This window comes from Passer domesticus, chromosome Z, assembly GCF_036417665.1.
Source record: "Passer domesticus isolate bPasDom1 chromosome Z, bPasDom1.hap1, whole genome shotgun sequence".
NCBI classification, from domain to species: domain Eukaryota; kingdom Metazoa; phylum Chordata; class Aves; order Passeriformes; family Passeridae; genus Passer; species Passer domesticus.
Window position 1 is genome coordinate 58,241,724 of NC_087512.1, and position 21,175 is coordinate 58,262,898.

General features: G+C 36.7%; 1 protein-coding gene across 10 annotated transcripts in view; it reads right to left on the minus strand.

Annotated features, from left to right (window-relative positions):
• Positions 1 to 21,175, minus strand: part of LOC135291302 (uncharacterized) — a 64,778-nt gene that overhangs the window by 5,334 nt on the left and 38,269 nt on the right. For 8 of the 10 annotated variants that reach the window (XR_010354100.1, XR_010354102.1, XR_010354103.1 and 5 more), the window contains 2 exons: positions 12,325 to 12,380; positions 4,116 to 11,329 (listed from right to left, as the gene is read on the minus strand). The gene's annotated coding sequence lies outside the window, so the exon portion shown is untranslated. Of the gene's footprint in view, positions 1 to 4,115; positions 11,330 to 12,324; positions 12,381 to 21,175 lie in introns of those variants that run through there. The other 2 variants (XR_010354098.1, XR_010354099.1) reach the window with 2 other exon arrangements.

Genomic DNA, 21,175 nt, shown 5'->3' on the forward strand with positions numbered 1-21,175 from the left:
CCTGTACTTGAAGTTACAATTTTTTTTTCCTATGTCAAAGAATATTTGAATTAGAAACCAGCAATTGATGGACAATCATCTGCTTCTGTGACCCTGCTTGCAGTACTGATAGCAGTAGAACACAGATGGACAGAGCAGACACGTGCCCTCAGGAATGTTATTATGCTTTATAGTGTCTACATGTCCCTACCTCTATTCCTCTCCCTTCTTCTTTGTGTCCTACACATGCACACGCACACACGCACACACACACAGACACACACACACACACAAACACTCCCCTCTGCAGAGCTGGCAGTATTGCATCTCACAACTGCCTACCTTACCGTTTACAAGCAAAGGGGTGTACTGATAAAATCATAATCTTAGCATCCCTGCCTCTTGTTATTCTCAGATTTATTTACAAGTTCCCATGTTCTGCTTCTTTCCTGTTACTACAGTTTATATCACTGGTAGGCCTATAGCTTTGCAAGAATTTTGAATAAAAGTCTATATATATTTGGCAAATATTCTGTATTTCCATAATTTAGCTGTTTGGGTGTTTTTTTAAGACACAATTTAAAGATGTTTATGAACTTACAGATATGTGAAAAATATGTTGATTTGCTTTTTTAATACTTCAACTATATAAGGTTCTGTTTGTGTAAAATAGCTTGAATAAAATGAGTGCGTGTGTATGTAAATGGATTTGAAATGAAAATGTTCATAAATCCTTGTCAATTATGCTGATTAAACCCCACACTGATATGGGCAGTGATAAGGTTTTTTGCAAAAGAGTTGAAGAGTAAGAGAGTTACTAATTTTAATTTTTCTTTTGGTAGAGAGTAAAGAAAGGATTTAGCTAGTTCAAAGAAAGCAATTCCTATTTATCTAATTTTCATTTCTTTAAGAAAGCCTTTCTTTAGCTTACAATTGCCAAATGAATGTTTCCTTTTTGTGAAGAGCAGGGTTTCATGTGTGACTTATTTTCTAAATACAGTCTTGGGCTTTAATCTGCAAGTTCTTACAAGATGCAACACTTATCCTCTTAATATCAATAAATTACTGATCTGAGTAGTTTCTTTTAAGTAAATTTGCTGAATCTGGCTCTAAAATTTAAAAATAATTTTAATATTAATTCCATGTACCAGTTCTGTGTATTTTTCTCCTCCCACTTTTTTCCTTTGAGAACCACTTGTGAACAAATAATTGATATTACTTTTTCAGAAGCCAATATAAATTATGTTTACTGAGCTGCAATAATAAAAGAATCTCACAACATGTACATATGTAGCATCTACTCCCCCCCCCCCCCCATTTTTATTGGAAGTAACAGGATTTTCCTCATAAGTTCTCCATAAGTAAAAGACTGTTGCTCTTAATGTGGGCATGCATGCCACATTATTGAGAGAAATATATTTCAAAAAGATAGTTAATTTGCAGCCAAATGCAGAACAGTTCACATTAGCATTATTCTGAGGCTTAAAGATTATTCATTCTAGAGCATGAGGTTTTATTTTCTTCTGTAAATAACCATAGTGCTTTTACAAGACATTGCCTCAGCAGTAAAGCAATTTAGAGTGGCGGAGAGATTACATAAATTGGAAGAGGGGGAGGGAGGCAGTGAGGTAAGATATATGAATTTGTAATTCATATTTGTACTCTGAGCTCATAGTTGTACCTGGAGCTTCCATCATGGCTGAAATTGGGAGCTGACATCTAGGTAGTGCAGCACGGCTGTAAAAAACCACTCTCAAAACACAGAACAGGGATTCTTTCGCTCTCTCTTCCATTACTGCTGCTAACTATTACCATGCTGATTCTGTTTTAAAAAACATAAGTAAATAGCTGTGGGGCAGAAAGGCATATCTGGGCAGTCTGTTAAATAACACTATCAATCCTTCTGGTCCAGAAAGACATCTTTTCATTCTGATCTTTCAGGAGCCTCAGTCTACACATTCAAAAATGTGACAGAAAAATAAACTGAAATGACCTGACACTAAACACATCAACTCTCTACTGCTTGGTCATTTCACTTATGGCCATGTTTTAAATTCTCCCCTCCTCCACCATACTTTTGCTGATTTCACCTCATTTTCACAACCTTATTATGCATATAGCCTTTGTTCTGATATAGAGTGCAGCATGGTGACAAAGCAAAACCTATATACAGAGTAAACATTTTCTCTTCTTTAAAGTTGTTCCTGCTATCCAGTATTAACATTAGATTTTTCAATATAATTCAACATTAAGTTCTTGCTGATAAAAAAGTTACAGATTTATTATTCCTTGAGAAAATAAGAAGTCAATGGCTAGACTGTCTCCAAAAGTCTTTCACTTTTAATTTTTCTGCTGAAAACATTTTAGGCAAACACATTAATGGAAGGTAACAATTGAGAACATTTATTTTATTTTAAAAATAAAATACTATTATTAAAATATTATTTTATTTTATTTTTTTATTTCTTGTTTATTTACACCGTATGAGATATCTGTTACATGCCTAATTATAAAGACAGAGATATCTGCTATATGCCTAACTACTTGATAAAGTAATATTGTAAACTCCTTAATAAAACTGATAACACTCAACATGGACAACCAGGTTTCAATTCCAAAGATTTCTGATCGCCTTGTTTCTGAAAATAAAGAGACTGTATTCCCTTACTATGTTATTACTTTCTGGTTGTTCTTATACTGCAGTAAGTGTATTTTGTGTTATGGAAGTTTCAGTCTGATTCATCCAGATTTTCACTGATTTAATGGATCTGCCAATGAGAGAGAAAGTTTCATAATGCAATTTCTTGGTTGCTATCCAGAAGTAGGGGATAGAGTCCTTAAAGTCATCCCCTTGAAAGGGGAAAAAATCTCCCTCTGGCTGCTACCAGAACACAGCTGGGCCCACCTTGTAAAAAGCATGAATTATTTTAAAAAAGAAAAAGCCTTTCCTTCAGTAGAATTCTAGAGTGTAAAAAGAAATGAATAATCTAGATGAAACTTGAACTTCATCTCGTGATTCTGCAATACTGAGTACCTTCCCTGCTGAAAGAATCCTACATGGGAGATAAACCATTTTGTTAATTTCTAAAATCTGGTGGAAATAGTGGAATTATTCAAATACAATATCATTAAATTTTTTTCTAAACAAGATTTTAGTAGTGCTCAATTTTTACAATACCACCATCAACACCTTCCCATAGAAACCAGAATGCAAAAGGTGTTTTCTTTCTCAAAGGAGGGTGTTCTCACACCATTCTTAAAGAACATGATGCTGTCCTCATTACCTTGTTTAAGCGCACTTCCAGTGGAAAACTTGGTTACATCTCATCAACATGATGCAGCAGCTCCACAATACAAGAGGAAATATTACCTCTAAGAATTTGTCCATGCCTTTCTGGTAGCTGCCAAAATTACTCAATTCAGGCGGCTTTGTTCAGTACATATTTTTAAGCAAAATAGTGAGATGTGTAGTGCTTTTAATTGTTACCATTACTTTGTTCCAATTGTTTCTTGTGCTGTATAGTCCAGTCATCTTTCATACATGGATATAGCAGTTGTTTATGTTTTTCATGACACCTTTTTTTGTGGGAGACTTTCTATAAAAGCTGACAGATACAGTCTGGGAATATGCATATGGGGGCTCAGAATTGTCAAAGCATCATTTCAAACTACCAAACTGCCAGTGAGTTCTGCACACACACCCATACCAATGTCCTGTATGCTGTCTTTCCCAAACCAAACCATCAGGCAGTAGTTTCACAATAATTATAAATGATATTTTAATAAATCTAAAAGGCTTTGTCATGTCATGCATGCTATTATGCTAGCTTCTCTCTTGCTGTGTGTGTGGTTGGCACAGAAATCACCACACTGAACAGGCAGTCTATGCAATGTCTTTGTCAGCAGAAGGCAGGAGTTCCTTCCTGTTGACTGCTCACCATGAGCCCTCACCAAGAGGTGACCATCAACATGACCTGACTCAGTCACCCTGGTGTCTCCCTGATGAGACATGGGATGAAGGGTATCCTGTAAACTACTGGTTTTACAGAGCTTTAATGTGAGTTGCCTAAGAATCCCTTCAAGGTCTCACTCTAGACGCTTTTCCTATATAGGAGAAATAAGATCAAAGTCAAGTGTTATGGACAGATCATGCAGAAGTGGGTTTTATTGAGAGTCAAAAGTCAACTCATACTCCATAGTGAAATATTTAATTTACACAGTCTTTTGCCATGGTGTCATTTCACACAAATACACTGTCCAGGATGACAAATCTGCAAGTATAAGAAATCTAAACTCCTGGGAGCAATGTCAACAGGATCCTTTTCATCCATTAGATACTTATGAAGCTGACAGAAATCAGCTGTGGAAGAAAACATGGTTATGTGCAGCGGCGATGCCTGGCTTCCTCAAATTCGTTGGTTTGCCCACGCTAGCACGGCCAGCACCGCCGGCAGCACCGGGGCACTCTCCCAAAGGGGCGTCCTCTGAAGGAGAGCGCCTAAGGCTTTCGCCTTTGGGAAGAGGATCGACAGGAACAGTTGGTAGAAAACAGCTGCAACCCGTTGGAGGCGAAAAAAGGAGGGAGGCCAAGAGACGGGGTAACAAGGGTCGGGTTTATTGAAGGAGGTCTGTCGGACTCCGAATAACCCAGAGACGACAGTAGTTCAAATACGAAAACAGTTAACCAATAGTACACAAGAACCTGGGAGGAGCAACATGAATGACAACTTCGGGGATCCAAACAGGAGGCAACTGGGGAGGGGCCCTGGCCCTTGAGCCAATCACAGGTTACCTTTGGTAGAACTATCTGGAAAAGGGAGGGAGGTTCCCTGTGACGGACAGGGGCTCAGGGCAGGGTGAACAATGTAACATTTGTCAAACTGGGAGGGGAATAGGAGGGGAGCAGGGTGAATGGCAGGGCGAACAAGAGCTACTGGAGACAGAGAGAAAAGGGAGGAGACCTGAGTGGAACCTTATTGCATACAACATTATACAAAAGCAAAAAAAAAAATGATGCACCACTACAGTTATGAGTCATCACATCCCAGCTGGCAATTTTGAAAATAAACTAGAGATGAGGAAATCGGACCTAAAAGTAACCTGTTAATACCTTGCCTTTCCATACCCATCCAGGACAAGCCCACAAGACAGGGAAGCAATTGCCTTCATAAGCATGAAGTTCTGAAGAGTTTACTTGAAGACTGTCAGGTGCAGGAATATATGAGCTATATGGTAGCAAGAGAGGAAGATTGGAGGGAAGATGTTTTAAGATTTGTTGGGTTTTTTTCTCCTTGTTGTACTCTGACTGGATTGGTAATAAATTAAACAAATTTCCCCAAATCAACTCTATTTTGCTATGGTTAAGCATCACACCAAATATCTTTGCAGATTATCTTCCATTATCCGTGATATATTTATGTCAAAGACATATTTTATATATTTTGTTATTTAATAAATAACTTTTTATCTAAAATAATTATTTCTAAATCAATATCCCTATTTGGTTATATAAGTAACATAAGATTTTCTCCTGCGGGCTAATAATATTTTGGAATGAGACTTTTAACACTCATGGCTGTGAATGATAATTTCCACATCACGAGATTAAAATTTTCTGTTAGTGATTGTTTACTCCAATAAACTACTTTCTAAGACTATTCATACAGAGAAGAGCAGAGACAACTACAGAGACAAATCACTCAAAGATATGAAAAAACATTTCTTGACATTGATGTGAGGTGTTCCCCAGCCTCTAATGCAGAAGGAAGGCAATAGCTATAGGCATTCAAAGTCATCTCTGAAGCTTTAAATTGATTTCAAACAGGGAAATAAATGTTTTTAGGGGTGGTTTTGCCTTATTCAGGTAGATTGTGTACTCAGACTGGCTCACTTGCTCTGAGGTAGTTGCTGTTAGTTTTGTATGGCTCATCCACTGCAGTTGCTTTTATCCTACCTTATATTGCTGGAGATGGTGAGTGGAAGTATTGTTTCAGTTTCAGATGTCAAAATCTGATTTTACCTTATATAAGTACAAACATTCAGCTAGATCCACATATTTTCACATGTTGATGTTGTAATCAAATACATGCATTTTCTCTCTTATGTTTAAAAATTTCCTAATCTACTTTTTACCAAAAAGAAAAATAGAAAAAAAAATATTATTTTCAAACAAGTAGATGCTAAGATTTTTCTAGAAGTCAGAGAAGACATTTTAAATTTTAAAATGTGTCTGTTTACCTGCTCTTCCCCTATGCTGATGCATAAACTGCAGTCTAATATTGGCCTGTATTAAAACAGGGCCTTTGACACTTTAGTGCTGATTTTTCAGAAGTCCAGATTGATAGTGGCTGAGCTGTAAACAAAAAACTGTGGTGCAATGATAGTCAGTGGATTTGGAATTAATCCAAATTAAACAACCATCAATGATTTTCTCACAGCTTTAGCTCTGTACCATATCTTGAAGAGAATATATAAGCAATGAAAAAACTGTATTTAATAAAAATATTTTACTCTAGAGAATGAGCTAAAACTGAAAAGAGCATCACTGAAAATAAGAACCAACCTTGCATTCTTCCAGTTTTCCAAGGGTATTCTTCTTGCCCTATGCCTTTAAAAAAGTGCCATGTTCTGTCTCCTACTTTTATTTAAATACATACATGCATGCATATATTTGCATATGTCTATAGCACTCCCACTGTTGCAAAGGGATTTATGTGTAGCATCTAGGGCAAAAAAACCCAAAGCACCACAAGCTTTAAAAAGTTCATTTATGGAAGGAAAATACACTCAGATATGATTTAAGGAACAAAAGGACTGTTTTACTTTCTTTCTGTCTTAGGATGAATTTATGATGATACTCTATTCCCTAATCCTCTGCTTTATGCCCAGTACAGGTTGTTGTATCTCTAGGGTGGGGCTGGGAGAGTGGGAAGCCTTGGGCTTTCTGGCATATCTTTTTTTTTTTCAAAGTCTCATTCCCATGGCATCCAGGGTGCCATGCAATCTGGGTTTTTTTTACTTGTCCAGCTTGGCTTTTTTGTTAGTCCAGGTAAGGAGCTTTCTTATCCTTCCCTGTCCTTGGAGAGGCTGCAGCATCAATCCTTTGGCATATTTTTCAAAGTGAACTGGTCTAAGATTAGAGAGGGTTACTGGCAGGAGCAGGGTTCAATCGGAACTGGCAGGAAAGGAAAGGGGCCACTCTTTTTTGGCTCCAAACTTCAGAAAAAGCCCAGCCACTGAGAGAAAGCACACCAAGCCCACCTTCTTCATCTGCTGTGAAGAGGGGACTGGCACCAGAGTTACCAGGTTCACATCTGTTTGCCTGAACTGTTACTTGAATCTCATATTTGTTTTGTGTTTGGCTTTTTTTCCTGAATGCCCGTGCCATTTTCTACCCACCATGTTGCAAGCTGCTGTTGCTTTTTTCTTTCCCTGACATTTTTGGGTTTTGTTGCGGGGTAGGGGGGGAGGGTGGCAGGGTTTAGTTCTGACATTTCAGTAGCTAGCATTTCATTACCTTTTCCCTGTGCTATGTGGGCACTCTGTTTTTCAGTAAATAGTTGGTTTTGGGGTTTTTTTTTCCACATTCATTCACTAATACTCATTTCCTGTTAGTTGAAAGGGGTTGTTGGAATCCATCTAGAGGAAACACTCATTCCATAGAGGGTTTTCTCCTAAACTTGTCTCTAAACTGAGACATGTCCCCATTGTGCTCAGAAGAATTCCGCTCTGTTTATATAAAGCTTTGTTTCGCAGTATGATTTTTCCCTTCACAGATAGCCCACGAAAACCTACTTTGCAAATAAAATGTCCATAGGATTACAATTCTTGTAGAATCTTGTACAGGGCTACCAAGCCCACTCCAGCTCCAGATGCAGAGCCCAGCAGCCCAGCTAGCCTAAATTCCACTCATGCATAGCTTGGAGGTAAAATATACATGGTATGTCTCCAAGCTCTGCCCATGTACAGGAAAGTGTCTGACCAAAGTTGACTCAAATGAATGCAGCCTATGCTACAGCTCTAAAGGTCCTACCATCAACTTCTGCTGATTGAATAACTAAGAAAAACATTATGTGAAAGTATCATAATGGCTTCAAAGGAAGCTTTAATTCTTACACTGCTAAACTTTCAAAAACTCAGCAGCACAATTCTCTTCTAGGGAAATTTTAAGACTGAACTTAAAAACTGACAGTTTTCCAAGATTCTGATGCAAGAGGGGCTTATCTTTTTATTTTTGCCATATATGGTTCACTGCCTGACACACTTTTTCTGTAAAATGGTGACAAAACAACAAACATGTAGACCCTGGAAGAACAGGGTCTTTTTGTGCTGATCAGTTAATTAAAACATTTATTATATGAAACAGTAGGTAAAGAGGTGTTTGGGTTTGCTGCTGACATTTATTTTGCCACTAGCTTTATCCCGGTTAGTGAAATATTGCCCTTTGTGAGCAGGAGAGCCCATTTTATCACACAGTTTAATAAAAACAAAACAAAACAAACAAAAAAAAAAAAAAAAGAAAATAAAAACAACAACAACAACAAAAGCCTCCCCTCTCCTCCACTCAAAAATCCCCCAAAACCAAAAAACCTCAAAGCATAAAATCAAGTGATGGGTCATAGTAGTGGTTATGGTAGGAGAGCGGAAGATAATGTTGACAGAGATTTGCTTTTCAAAGGACCCTTACTTTTCAGGAAAAAAAAAAAAAAGACACCTTATTGGGAGCTTGTTCAACTCTCCAAACATATCAAATTCATCACCAGGCTCTGGCTTATCAGATGTAGAGCTAGTGGAGATGTCAAAACGAAGGAGTTACATAAATTAAGCTGGCCTGGATGCAGGCAGCCTAAATTCTACCTAAATCCTTCTGCCTGTCCTTATTATTGGCTGCTTCTATTTCCTATCTCTAGAGAGAAAGTCAGAACTATTCCCCTTCACCAGGAATGGGCAGTTTCTAGATGAGGACACTCAGTCTTGCTCAACTTGCAAAGTTGATTTGCCTCATTCATGATTGCCTCATTCATGAATCTCATTAATTCAAGATTCATCAGGCCATAGAGACAAAGAAGTAGAACAGCTTATGCTTCCACTGTACAAGTTTTATGATTTCTAAAATGTAAAAAGCCCTGTTTCTCTTATACAAAAACTATAAATTTTTTCAGAATATGACATATGAACAAACACCACATCAACTACACCCACCTTACTGATCCAAGTCAGCTGAGCTGAACATAAAATTCATCCTATCTAAACCCTTTTCCAGGGGGAAGGCACCTTGATGCTATTGGCTAGCTTGATGAGTCTTTCTGTATCCTTAAAAACTGGGATGAACCTACCCTGGAATTTAGATGAAATCTCAAAGCTTTCCTGAAGAAACAGTTGCATAGAATGGCAAGGTAATTTGTTTTCCTGTGTTCAACTTAAAACAGGTTCTTAAATTAATTATAAAGAATACCTTGAATTAAGGCATTTTCTACTTTCCAAGAGTCTTAATTTTTATGGTTTTCACCTTCTTCTAGATAAGCTGTCTTTTCTGTTGTCTTTAGCCCCTTTTTACTAGGGAAGACCAGCACCTAAGTTACATATATCTAAAATAAGACTGAGGAGAGCAACAACAGCACACTCAGTCTGAGATCTTATGAATGGTTTCCCAGATATGAGGTAGCACTAAAAATCCTGAAGACATTAAGCATTTTGTTGAACTCCATATTAATAAAATATTTCTTAAATTAGATGGTACTTGTATTATAGAATAATGTACGTTTTAATAAAGACCTTCAACAGCATAAGCATTTCATTCTTCTAGAATTAGAGACCACTAGAAATTGCAGGAACATCTGCATATATACCAATCTGAATAAATACACAATTTTGTGCATACTTCCTTTTAAAGAGAACTGTATGTATGTATATATATATATGTGTATATATATATATATATATATATATATATATATATATATATACACATTTTTGTTCACACTTTTTCTTAATATCAGTTTGGTCCTTTGTCCTACATATTTTTGGAATGAGGATTTTGTTTTTAAGAACCTAGATTTTCATTCCTCTGTTTATAGACTTCCCACGGAAATCAGGTCACACTTTTGGAGTAAATGGAACTTCTGAAGATGAAGCATATTGTTTGCAATGGGTTTAGCATTTTCATTTGTGTTCTGATAGTAATCTGAGCACCCTGCTTTTTTGGGGGGGTGCAGGTTTTTCAGGTTGCATAATGCCAACAGCATTGTTGGCAAGTTATTCCTTCTCTCAGCAAAGGTGGCAGAAGCACAATGTACCTATAACATAATTAAACAATAATTAAACATAATTAAAATGGTACCAATTTTGTTTTGACGAAATTATTAGGAGAGGCAGTATTTTATTTTACACTACAGACATCTTAACGAACAGTTTATCATGTACTCTTTTAAACACAAACAATTTTTTAAATACTCACAAGAGAGAAACAATTAGTCGAAGATATTTCATAATAGTTTATATCTTTCTAAGGCCAGACTACTATCCATAATGAAAATGCCATACATAATTTATGTAACCTTGATCACACAGAATGAGACAGATATACTTCATACCAGGGCTAATTTAAGGAAAAAATTTCAAAAAATCATTCCAGAGTAAGAAAATTTATGCTTGTGAATATCACTTGGCGAATTCTACTTGTCTTATTTATGTGTGTAATCCTAATGTGGCTGATTTTGACTTCATTTTATGTCAGGTCCACCCTGATAGAAAAGCATTGTAACCAAAACCTGTTCTGGTGAATAGTTAAAGCAGAATTTGTGAATTTTCTAGCAGAAGGCTTAGTAGTAATACACTACATAATTTTACTGCCCACACTATCATTTTAAATTGTCTGATTTTTTCATAGTGGAATCTCTGAGATTTTAAAGGCTCTACAAACTAACCAAAAGCAACACCTCTCCTGGTTTTGCCATTATGTTGAGTATTGTTAGGTAAATAACTAGTTAATTAACCTCCAAGAAGTTGCTTTGTTGTGGCAAAAGTCTGGGCTATCATTGTTAATAAAACCTGCACCTAGAAATTACCTAGAGAAGCTTTTGGCTTCACTAACCACCTATCCCTCAGAAGAGACTGATGTCCTCAGGTTTACCCATTCTGACTGTTTCCTTTGGCCTTAGGCATGGGGAACCTTTTCTGCAGTTGACATTGTCAATGCACAGACAGTTGGACATATATTGCTTCAGTTTTCTTGCCTTTCAACAGAATTACCTCCGTTTGTTAGAGGAGATCTCATGCTAGTTTAATTCCAGGAGTAATTTCAAAGACATCTCAGCCATTCTCCTCAGGAAGATAAGTCACTGGCCATGCTCTGAAAAACAGAATTATTAAGAATATTAGAAAAATGTTTGCTATGAAGCTTAGTAATTTTTTTAAATTTAAATCAAACTTTAAATGACAAAACCCGCCTTCTTTGATTCTTTGTGCAATACACTAATGCAGATTTGTGCTCATCTACCAAGACATGATCACTAATTTTAGAGGTAGCATGACACACAAACACTTACACAAAAATGTTTCTGATATTTTGCTTTGACAGTCTTGTCTTAATAAATTCATCTGTATTAGAGGAAGAGGACAAATGATATATAAATATGCAGTCCCTAAGAAAACGAAAAGCACTTGAAACCTCCTAGTTTCAACCCTAGTTCTGATAATATCTTGTACTTTTCCTATAAATAAACTCTACCTCTGTGTATACCTCTATTGATCTGAAAAGGGAATAAAGACATAATTTATTGTTTGCCAAGGTGACGGTGAGGATTTTTATTTAAAGCAGGTATACTGTTTTAAGGCATTACATGATAGTTATTACTACTAGTAGAGGTTCATGCAGTAAACCTCTTTTAGAAAACTATTTGCTAGACAAAAATGTCAGCATGAGCAACAAATAAGATAATTTTGCAGGAGTGAGCAGTATCTGTTTAACTTTGTGGGGGGGTTTTGTGTACTTAGCTTGCTACTGTTTTACCAGCTAAAGTTCCAAATTATTTGAATCTAACAAAAAAGACCAGACTAACCTCTTTTTCAAGGGCAGAAATACAAGCAACCTGGACTGAAGCTGTCCCATTTTGTCTCAAATCCAACTTGACCTTGGATTTCCTTTGTTGTTTCCATAGCCCTAGTATAGGTGATAGGTTGCAGACTGTTTCAGACTAGTATCTGCCCATTGCCTCCTCACCAGAAAGCATCACATATAGGTTGATGGCTGACTCTCACTTTCTGGCAGCCAGGAACAGAGCAGGTCATGCCAGACAATATTTAGATACTTAGTGAGAATGGAGCTAAAGATCTACACAAGCTTACCTGTCTTTAGTACTAGGCCAAGTATATCAGCAATCTTTGAAGCAGCCCTTGAGGAACTGGGAAAAAGAGATGGAGACACTGATTAAGGAGTGTGGGAACACAACTTCCAGCAGCAAGTCCATCTGATGGCACCAAAACCCCAAATTCAGCTGTGTGCATCCCATGCACATAAAGCATCATTGCTTCAAGACATACTTAAAAGCAGATCAGATAAATAAAAATAAAATTTACTGGAATATTAGCTGCACACTGTGGCCAAGCGTTGAGCATTGGAAAGCATTCCACAGAGATGTAAAGATACAAGGAGATTTAGGGTTAAGAAGTATTATTTTAGAGTGCACATTAACCTAAGTGATGTGACAGAGCATATATTTTCCATCATTCATTAGGTAAAATTATAAGAACACTAATATTACATCTTAATATTGCCTTAACATAATAATTGTGTGCTTTGCATGTCTGGGTAAAAAATACACTTCTGATAGAAGGAGTCCTGAATTATTTTATGCCTGTGGTTAACACAAGTTGTCATTCCGAAGCTGTAACAAAGTTCAGTCAAAAGAGAACTGGAAAGACATAATTTATAATTTAAATGCAGTGCCACCTCAAGATATTCAATGAAGGTGTGAAAAATATCTTTTTTCAAATTTCAAAGATAAGTAAATGTAATATAGGCAAGGACATTCACTGTCTATATCCTCCAGATATTTTTCTGGAGGATATAGACAGTCATTCTCTGAAGTGAATTAATTTTGCATTCTAAAAGTATATAATGACATGAAATACAACAGCACATTTTTGCAAAAAACATTTCTCAGAAGTGTTTTGCTAATCATGTTAGAAACATACTAGTTGCTGGGGTTTTTTTTCTTTCATCCAAAGGCTGCATTATGTAGTTAGGTGTTGCTAATCATTCAGTTTATTAATTTGGCTTTATGTTAAATGAAAGGTTCTTACAATTTAGCTGTCTTTCAGGTTGCGTCAGGCTGCAACGGAAGATGTGTTTGCGGAACAGCCTTAAGAATAATGTATTGTATATCTCTGATGAGTTGTTTCGTAAGGTCACTTCCCCCATTTGAATTTATTGGTATGACTAATGCTTGAGTTAGGCATGTGCATTCAGCCCTGAGCCAGCAAACATTAGCACAGGGGCAGGGAAGTGAATCTGTGCAGAAGCCCGCCGGATTCAGTATGGGAACACAGAAACCTGCCATGGCTGGAAACAAGGTGTTTACAGGACAGAAATTAAAACACAAAGCAATTCAACTCTGCTTTCATAGCAACCCATTAAAGATATACACAAAAAATCTGTTCACTTCATTTCCTAGTAATGTAATTTCAAATAGGATCAAAAGACTTAATGTTGGGAAAAAGAAGGACCATTTAAACAGAATTATTTCTAACTCACTTTTTAAAAAAAAGAAATACAGGAGAAATCACTAATATGGTATTCTCTTTGTTGTGTTTATTCTCGGATAATTTCTACAACTGTGTTATTCTACAAAGAGCACTTTCTGACTGCAGTCTTTACACCTGCTCCAGTAGCCTACACCTGAAAATAAGTTACTATCTCATTGGAGTAACTGCTTCTTCAGCCTGAGTTTCAATAGGGTTACACTTGAGTAAGGGCTGTCTATAGTGAAGCAATTTTCTATGTGCATGAAAACCTTCCAAGAAGAATTTAACAAACTCAATACTGCAATATCTGCATTTAATATTATGAATATGAGCCATCTAAATACCCTGTAGGGGACTCTTGAGTGCATAAATATTTGCAAAATTGAAAGTGACATATTTTTGATGCACAAGAATAACAGAATTTAAGTTTTTTCAACATAATTGCTGTTGTAGGTTTCTTCCTTTTTTCGCTTTGGCACTCCAAGTCTTTAGTTCAGTGAATTAAACCATACTGTCAAGACAACAGGGGTAATTTTTGTTCATTCTCACTGACAAAAATAGAAAGATAGGGTGAAGGAGGAGGTGGGGGCAGAGGGAAAGAGAGAGATGAAAATTGGGTCCATTCAGTAGATCAGCAGATACATATGGTTAAGTGCAAAATCTACCCTTTTATAAGTTTATATACGTAAGTGTAATGTTTATATGTAGACATGTTCATATATATATATATATATATACATACACCTTAATTAGGTATATGCTAGGTTCCAAAACACTAAAATTTCTCTCTCATGAAGGAGACAAAGACTTACTTCGCTTACCAACAGCATTTAAGGGATTGCTAATTTTTTATACGATGCATATGTGATGCTTCTGCTATATGAACTGAGTGAAGAAGGTTAAGTTTATAGAGATTTTTTCCATATAGTATGAGAATCAATTTATTGAAAAGTTAAGCTCTTGTTACAACTTCAACTTCTAAAAACACAGTGGTCAAGTCAGTGTTTTCCCACAGATTGTCAGGCTTTATAAACTAAGTATTTATATAGCTTCTTGACTAAATCTGAGAACAATTTTTAGAACTTGATTAAGGTCACATAAAACAGGCTTTCTTTCATTAACAATTTTAACTACAAGTCCCACCTTACAGATCCTGGTGAGACAGAAATTATAAATAAGTTTGAGCTGCAACTATTGGAAATGCTAGATTGTAATGTTTAAGACTGATTTTAAAAAAATTAATAAATATCATATTTTCCAGTCCAAAGGAAACAACTTTCCCATTTCAGTGGAGGCATCAAATGTGTCTTCTCCAGACTGCTTAACAATGGTCCTTCCATTACCTGCAGGTTCAGGAGAGAGTTACATCACTTGTATCCTCATCTTCTGGGCAAAGGCCCCTTAAGCATCCTCCAGTATGTCAGCACCTGCATCCTCCAGTATGCAGCTGCTGCTGCAGACTCTGAGCCTGCTTCAGAGCTTATTCTTGCCCTGACAGCAGCCTCAGACCCTTGCTGAGCATCCCTTCTCCTGCTCACATCTCAACTGCCTTGCAACAGCCCAGCTCCCAGTAAGATCTGTTACCCAGGAGATCTGGCTATCACTCACCACACATTTTCTATCACTGCTGCTCAGAACAGCCCTTCTTGCACTCCATAGCTTGGTGTACCCTTGATTTACCCTCCTTGTCTGCAGAAACACCCCCCCCCCCCCCCCCCCCACCCCGTCACAAGCTTATTAATTATTCCCTCCCTAACCCCACTTCTCCCCAGGTGTGATTTCAGGCACTCTCCTGAGCTCACCATTTCCCGGTGATGCTGGCAGGTGTTAGTGATGCAGCAATTAGTCCACCACCACTATCATAGTGTGCTGTGGGCAGCATCTGGATGAGGAAATGGCTTCCTGGCCAAAAAGCACTAGAGTTTTATTAGCAAAAGAATGCCTTCCAGTAATTTAATTGAGTTATTGATGCTGACTCTTGTTTAAATCTTGTTATTTTTGTTCTTCCTCCCAGATTCTCTGTCAAAACATCCCTCTTTTTCATTCCAACTATCCAAAATGTATTTTCAAGATGACTCTGCAAGTACTTTTGCAAACAATGCCCTCAACCAGCTGTATCATTTTTTGCAGCTTCACTTGGCTGCTTACTCTGAAAACACAAGAAGAAAAAAAACCCTCAAAATGAACTCCTAGTAAGATGACTGATTTTACTTTTGTTTTTGCTATAATCTCTACTGTAATATAAACAGCAAAATGACACTAGGCATAGATAATTGCTAAAAAGAAAAAAAAACCCCCAAGCATTAATATATTAATACTTGAAGACCAGATTTCTACATGTTCTGTGTTTTTCCATTTATTTCATCAGCAGAAATAAATGCTTATTGTTTCTGGAAAAATGGATGACATTGGACAAGAAATCTGAAGCAAGATTCTCCATTAAATTTGGTGGGGTGAAAGAAAGCCAAACCCAAACTCTGCTATCTTTGGTTTCCCACAGAACATTATTAAATCCCAGGCTTTAGAAGTACTATATCTCTTCTGGGTAGTATGAAAGATACCAAAATTCTCATTAATTGTGCGTTTTCTACTGCATCACAGCAGTAGCAAAATATTGCAAAGTTGAAAATAACAGTAAAATGAAAGACTCTATGGGAAAAGTTTATAATATGCTCAGAAGGTAGTGTAAAAGCACAGATTGTACCAAGGAAATCAGAATAAAAATTGTAAGGACTAAGCTGAGAAAAGTGTTGTATAGTGATACAACAATGTGTTCTTAGCTGCAGTCAAGCAAAGTGCTCTTATTTCACAAACTCAGTGAAGCTGGACCATATCAGTGACTAAGGTAAGAGATATGTGATACCAGTGGTAGTTTTTACGCATCAGCAGCTGGCATACTTCTGCAAAAGTGGACATTAAACATTCAGGTGAGCAGTCAGTTGTGCAACTTTGCCAGAAATTGTTCAGAGAAAATATCGTTGTTCAGAACAAAATCCAAATCCTAGCACTCAGCTGGTTAAAAAACTCCAGACATAATAAGGAATTATATGAAAGTCACCATCATCTATGAGCACCCATAATATTCAGTTTTTCCTATTCATTTGGTACTTAATGAATTCTAACCTTAAAATTCAAATTTTAATTCTAAAGTCAGATTTTCCCAGCACAGCATCCACTGAAATACAGGCATGGATTTTGCAATTGTTCACAGGATCCCTCAGGCCCTATTATGATTTGTTCTCTGGACTCAAACAAACAAACAAAAAAATCAGTGTTTAGTTAGATAAAGTGAAAGACTGGCTCTTTCTGTGGTGTAATGCAAGTTTGGAGCAGAACAGTGTTGAACAATGAAATCCTGTGTGAAGGGTCAGAATTCTGGACAGACCCATTTCCACAAGGAAGCAGTGATTTGATGTAGCCAAGTAGAAGGATGAGTAGGTGATGAAACATAATCAAGAATTCATATGAAGAAAATCAGAATATATGATTATTATCCTGCAGTTGGTAGATGTGTGAGAGCAAGTGTACACACAGGGCTTTCTCTTTTGTAGTTATGATTCTCACTTTTCAAATATATAGTGTCAATAAATAAAGGGATAAAACTTCACCTTCTCAATTAAGTTTGTAGAAATACAGTGAGTTAACTAAAAATAACAGCAAGAAAGTTTCACTGCTGCGTACACAAGGATATCTTTGCACCTAAAAAGAAGTTCAAAGAAGAAAGTTTTGATATAAATTTTCTGTAGCTCCAAGAAAAGAGAAAGATATGTAACAAAGGCATTACGTTGCATGATTTTATCAAGGCCACTTTCACATAATCATGGTTTTATTGGAGACTGATTTATAAGTGGGCAGATTTGGCAAAAATGTCAAATCACAAGATTTTTAAAAAAATATTTTAAAGAATACTTTGGTTTCATTTCAAATAAATTACATTGTTGTATATTTTTTCACATTTACTTCATAGGCTAAGGACACAGGAGAATTCTGTTGTATAAATAAAAACTGTAGAACAAAAAGGAATGGAGGACTCCTCTTGGTTTTTAAATTATTTCTTAATTTACATAAACCCCAAGCTACATTTGATGTTGGAGTGTGAAGCCTATGGAGAATTGCAGATTTTTTCTCTATTGGAATTTCAGGATCCAACTACTACTACTGTTTTACTACTAAGAATGCATAATTTTTCTTAGACTTTATATCTTTGTTAGGCATTGAAATTTCCTGAAACATTTAAATTTTTAAGCATTAAATTTTCACGTCAAAAATATTAATTTTTAAAGCATTTTTAACCTTCTTAAACATTTTTAAATTATTTTTTAAGATTTCTTAGGCATTTTATTTCCAAAGCAAACATCTTTTTTTTTCCCTAAAGTTTACTACCATTTCATCACAAGTTTGGCAACAGAATCAAATGAGACCAGTGACGTAAACCTCACAGCATAAATAAGACCAGTGACGTAAACCTCAGTTATTTAGCAAAAGCAGTTGATTATTTCAATATTTATAACTTCCAAAATAAATATACTAACAAGCATTCAACAGTATCACACACACCTTGCTTTAATTTTGTTGCCAAATATTAAGTTCTCTTTTGTCGGGCCAGGGTTTTATGAGCCTTTAAAAGGGAACTTAATACACCAAGGATAGCCTAGCTATTACCTTTGGAGGCAAATAATGAGCAGGATGGCTTCTGCTGCAGTGTTGGAAACAAAAAGGTTTAATAAAAGGAAAAACAATAAACAGAAAATCCGATCCAGGTACAGAGGTCTGCTCCTGGTAAAACACCTTCACAAAAGCCTCGTGGCTCTTTTGTCCTCTCTTTTTCTACCTTATGGCCCAGGCGGGATCTTTTGGCTCTCATCCAATTAGGTGACCCCAAGGTTTTAGTGAAGTCTCTGGGGTCCTATAAGGTGCCTTTTCACCTGATCGTTGGGAGAAACTTCTGGGCTTCCTTCCTTTTTTGGGGGACAAAGGCTAGTTTGCCCCTCTCTCATTGGGGGCATCCCCCTACACTCCTTCAGCCAAAACTTGGAATTCCCCATGGCTTCTGCTAAGAAGAGGTGGGTATTACTTAATTCCTTTTTCTGAGGATGTGAATGGATAGGAGGAGACAAAACAACACAGATGAGGAAGGTAGCCAGGACACCATGGGTAACACTAGCAGAATTGTATTTGGAGACTAACTTTTCATCATTGTACATTAGTGTAGGAGTGTAGGAGAGTGCCCCCTCATGACAGAGTGGCAAAGCTAACCTTTGTCCCCCAAAAAAGGAAAGAAGCCCAGAAGTTTCTCTCAACCATTAGGTGAAAAGCCACCTCATAGGACCCCAAAGGCTTCACCAAAAACTCGAGGTCATCTAATTGGATAGAAGCCAAAAAGTCCCGCCTGGCCCATCAGGTAGAAAAGAGGAGAACAAAAGAACTGAGGGGCTTTTGTGAATGTGTTTTTACCAGGCGCAGACCTCTGTACCTGGATCGGATTTTCTGTTCGTTATTTTGCCTTTTTGTTTCTAACACTGCAGCAGAAGCCATCCTGCTCATTATTTGCCTCCAAAGGTAATAGCTAAGCTATCCTTGGGTGTGCTAGGTTCCCTTTTGAGGGTTCATAACACCTGGCCTGGGAAAAAAGAACCTAGCACATTAATAGTGACTGTAGAATTAGGTCACAATTGCTTGGAAATGTGTCTGGAAAAATTATATAGTCTGTTTGTCAGATTATTATCATGAAATAGAAGTATATGAATGAAATGAAGAAAAATCAAATGTAAGATGAACAAAGTGAATTCTATTATATCAACTTCTGTTGAAAAGTTTCCTGAGACAGCAGTGGGCTTCTGTTCTTTTCAAGATAAAAACACATTAAGGAACAATCCCTCAGTGGCATAGAAAAGCATAAGGTGACCTATTAGGTCTTCACCATGCTTTATTTCTGTGGAACTGAACACAGTCAAAACAATAGAGCATCATTAAGAAATCACAAACCCTAGTTTAGGGAAAAAACCTTATTCCATCAATGTTTGTGTGACCTGTGAAAATGCAGGTAGGTAAGTGTTTGCTACCATGACAGAAATGGAAGTACCAAAAATGCTAATGTTGGTGCTTTTGCAAATATGTGTTAATGCAGATGTCCTAGTCCAAAACAAGCTATACATCTTTTTAAAGACACCTACTTTCATGAAATAAGAAGCATGAAAATTCATTAAATAACATAGGTAACATAACAAGAAAGTAAGGTAATACCACCTGCTATACAACACAAGTGTTGAATTAGAATATAAAGCATCCACATGAAAGTACAGTCAAATGCCTGAGAATTTATCCACTGCACTAACTTTATCTGAGCATAGTACTGTTTTACAGAAAATTGCTGTGAAGAAGCCATAATAAAACCATATCTATTCATTACTGATTTTTTTTTCATTTTGAGTACTTTCTGTATAATTTTGACAATTAGTTTCTCACAGAATATTATGAAGAAATATTTTTAAAATATCATTTTGCTAAAAACACCCAATTAGAATAGTCATTCCTGTGATACAATATAAGGCAACAAAGAAGTCTTGTTGTGAAGTCCAGCCAACTAAATTAATATCATCCCTGGATCTGTAGATTTGCAACCAGAATCCTCAAACAGAAAAGTAAAAAGTGCAACAAGCAACACTGCTGTTTTTCATTTCATTACGGTCACTGTTCTGATCTATGAAAAGGTGGTTGCACTCTTCCTTCCACCTTCCACCTACATTATTGTAGGAACAAAGAAGTGGTTATACAGAACTATTATCAATCTGTTCTTCAGTGTTAGGTTTTTATTTTGATAACACTCTACTTGAGAATATTGTAAGAAAAGTCAAGTAAAGCTCTTTTGGCCCCATCCGTGCTCCTGATACAAGGACAGGTGACAAGGGTACAAGTAGAGAAGGGCTTTTAACAATATTGAGGGCTAAAAATTGGAAACAGTGCAAGAGCCTGATTGCAGTTATGGCCAGAAACCCTCACAACGGCACATCACATATCCTATTCTTCCTGCTCTGCACTTTCGTAACGTTGCTTGCACATGTATTTTGAAAAGTACCACAAAGAAACTTTCAGGGATCTTCCTTGAAAGTGGGTGCAGCTGCCTTCCCAATGTAACACTGCTCTTTGTATGTATCTGAAAATCTGTATTTAATGAGACAAGTTTAGATCTTTTCCATAATCACTCCATTCCATTTTCAAATCCTTCCCTTAACTGGATATTTGGAGATAACATTTCAACACGCACCTGATTTGCTGTGTTTGATTTTGCATGCATTTTTTTCCCCCTCATTCATCATATGTTTACATACTACATAGTGCCATAGGAGTTGAAGATAACAGTCACTTAAAACAGATCCTGACTACATGTTTGTTTCTATCCTAGTGATTTTCTTATTGTTGTTATCTTCATTGGAGGTATTATTCATGATCCCAG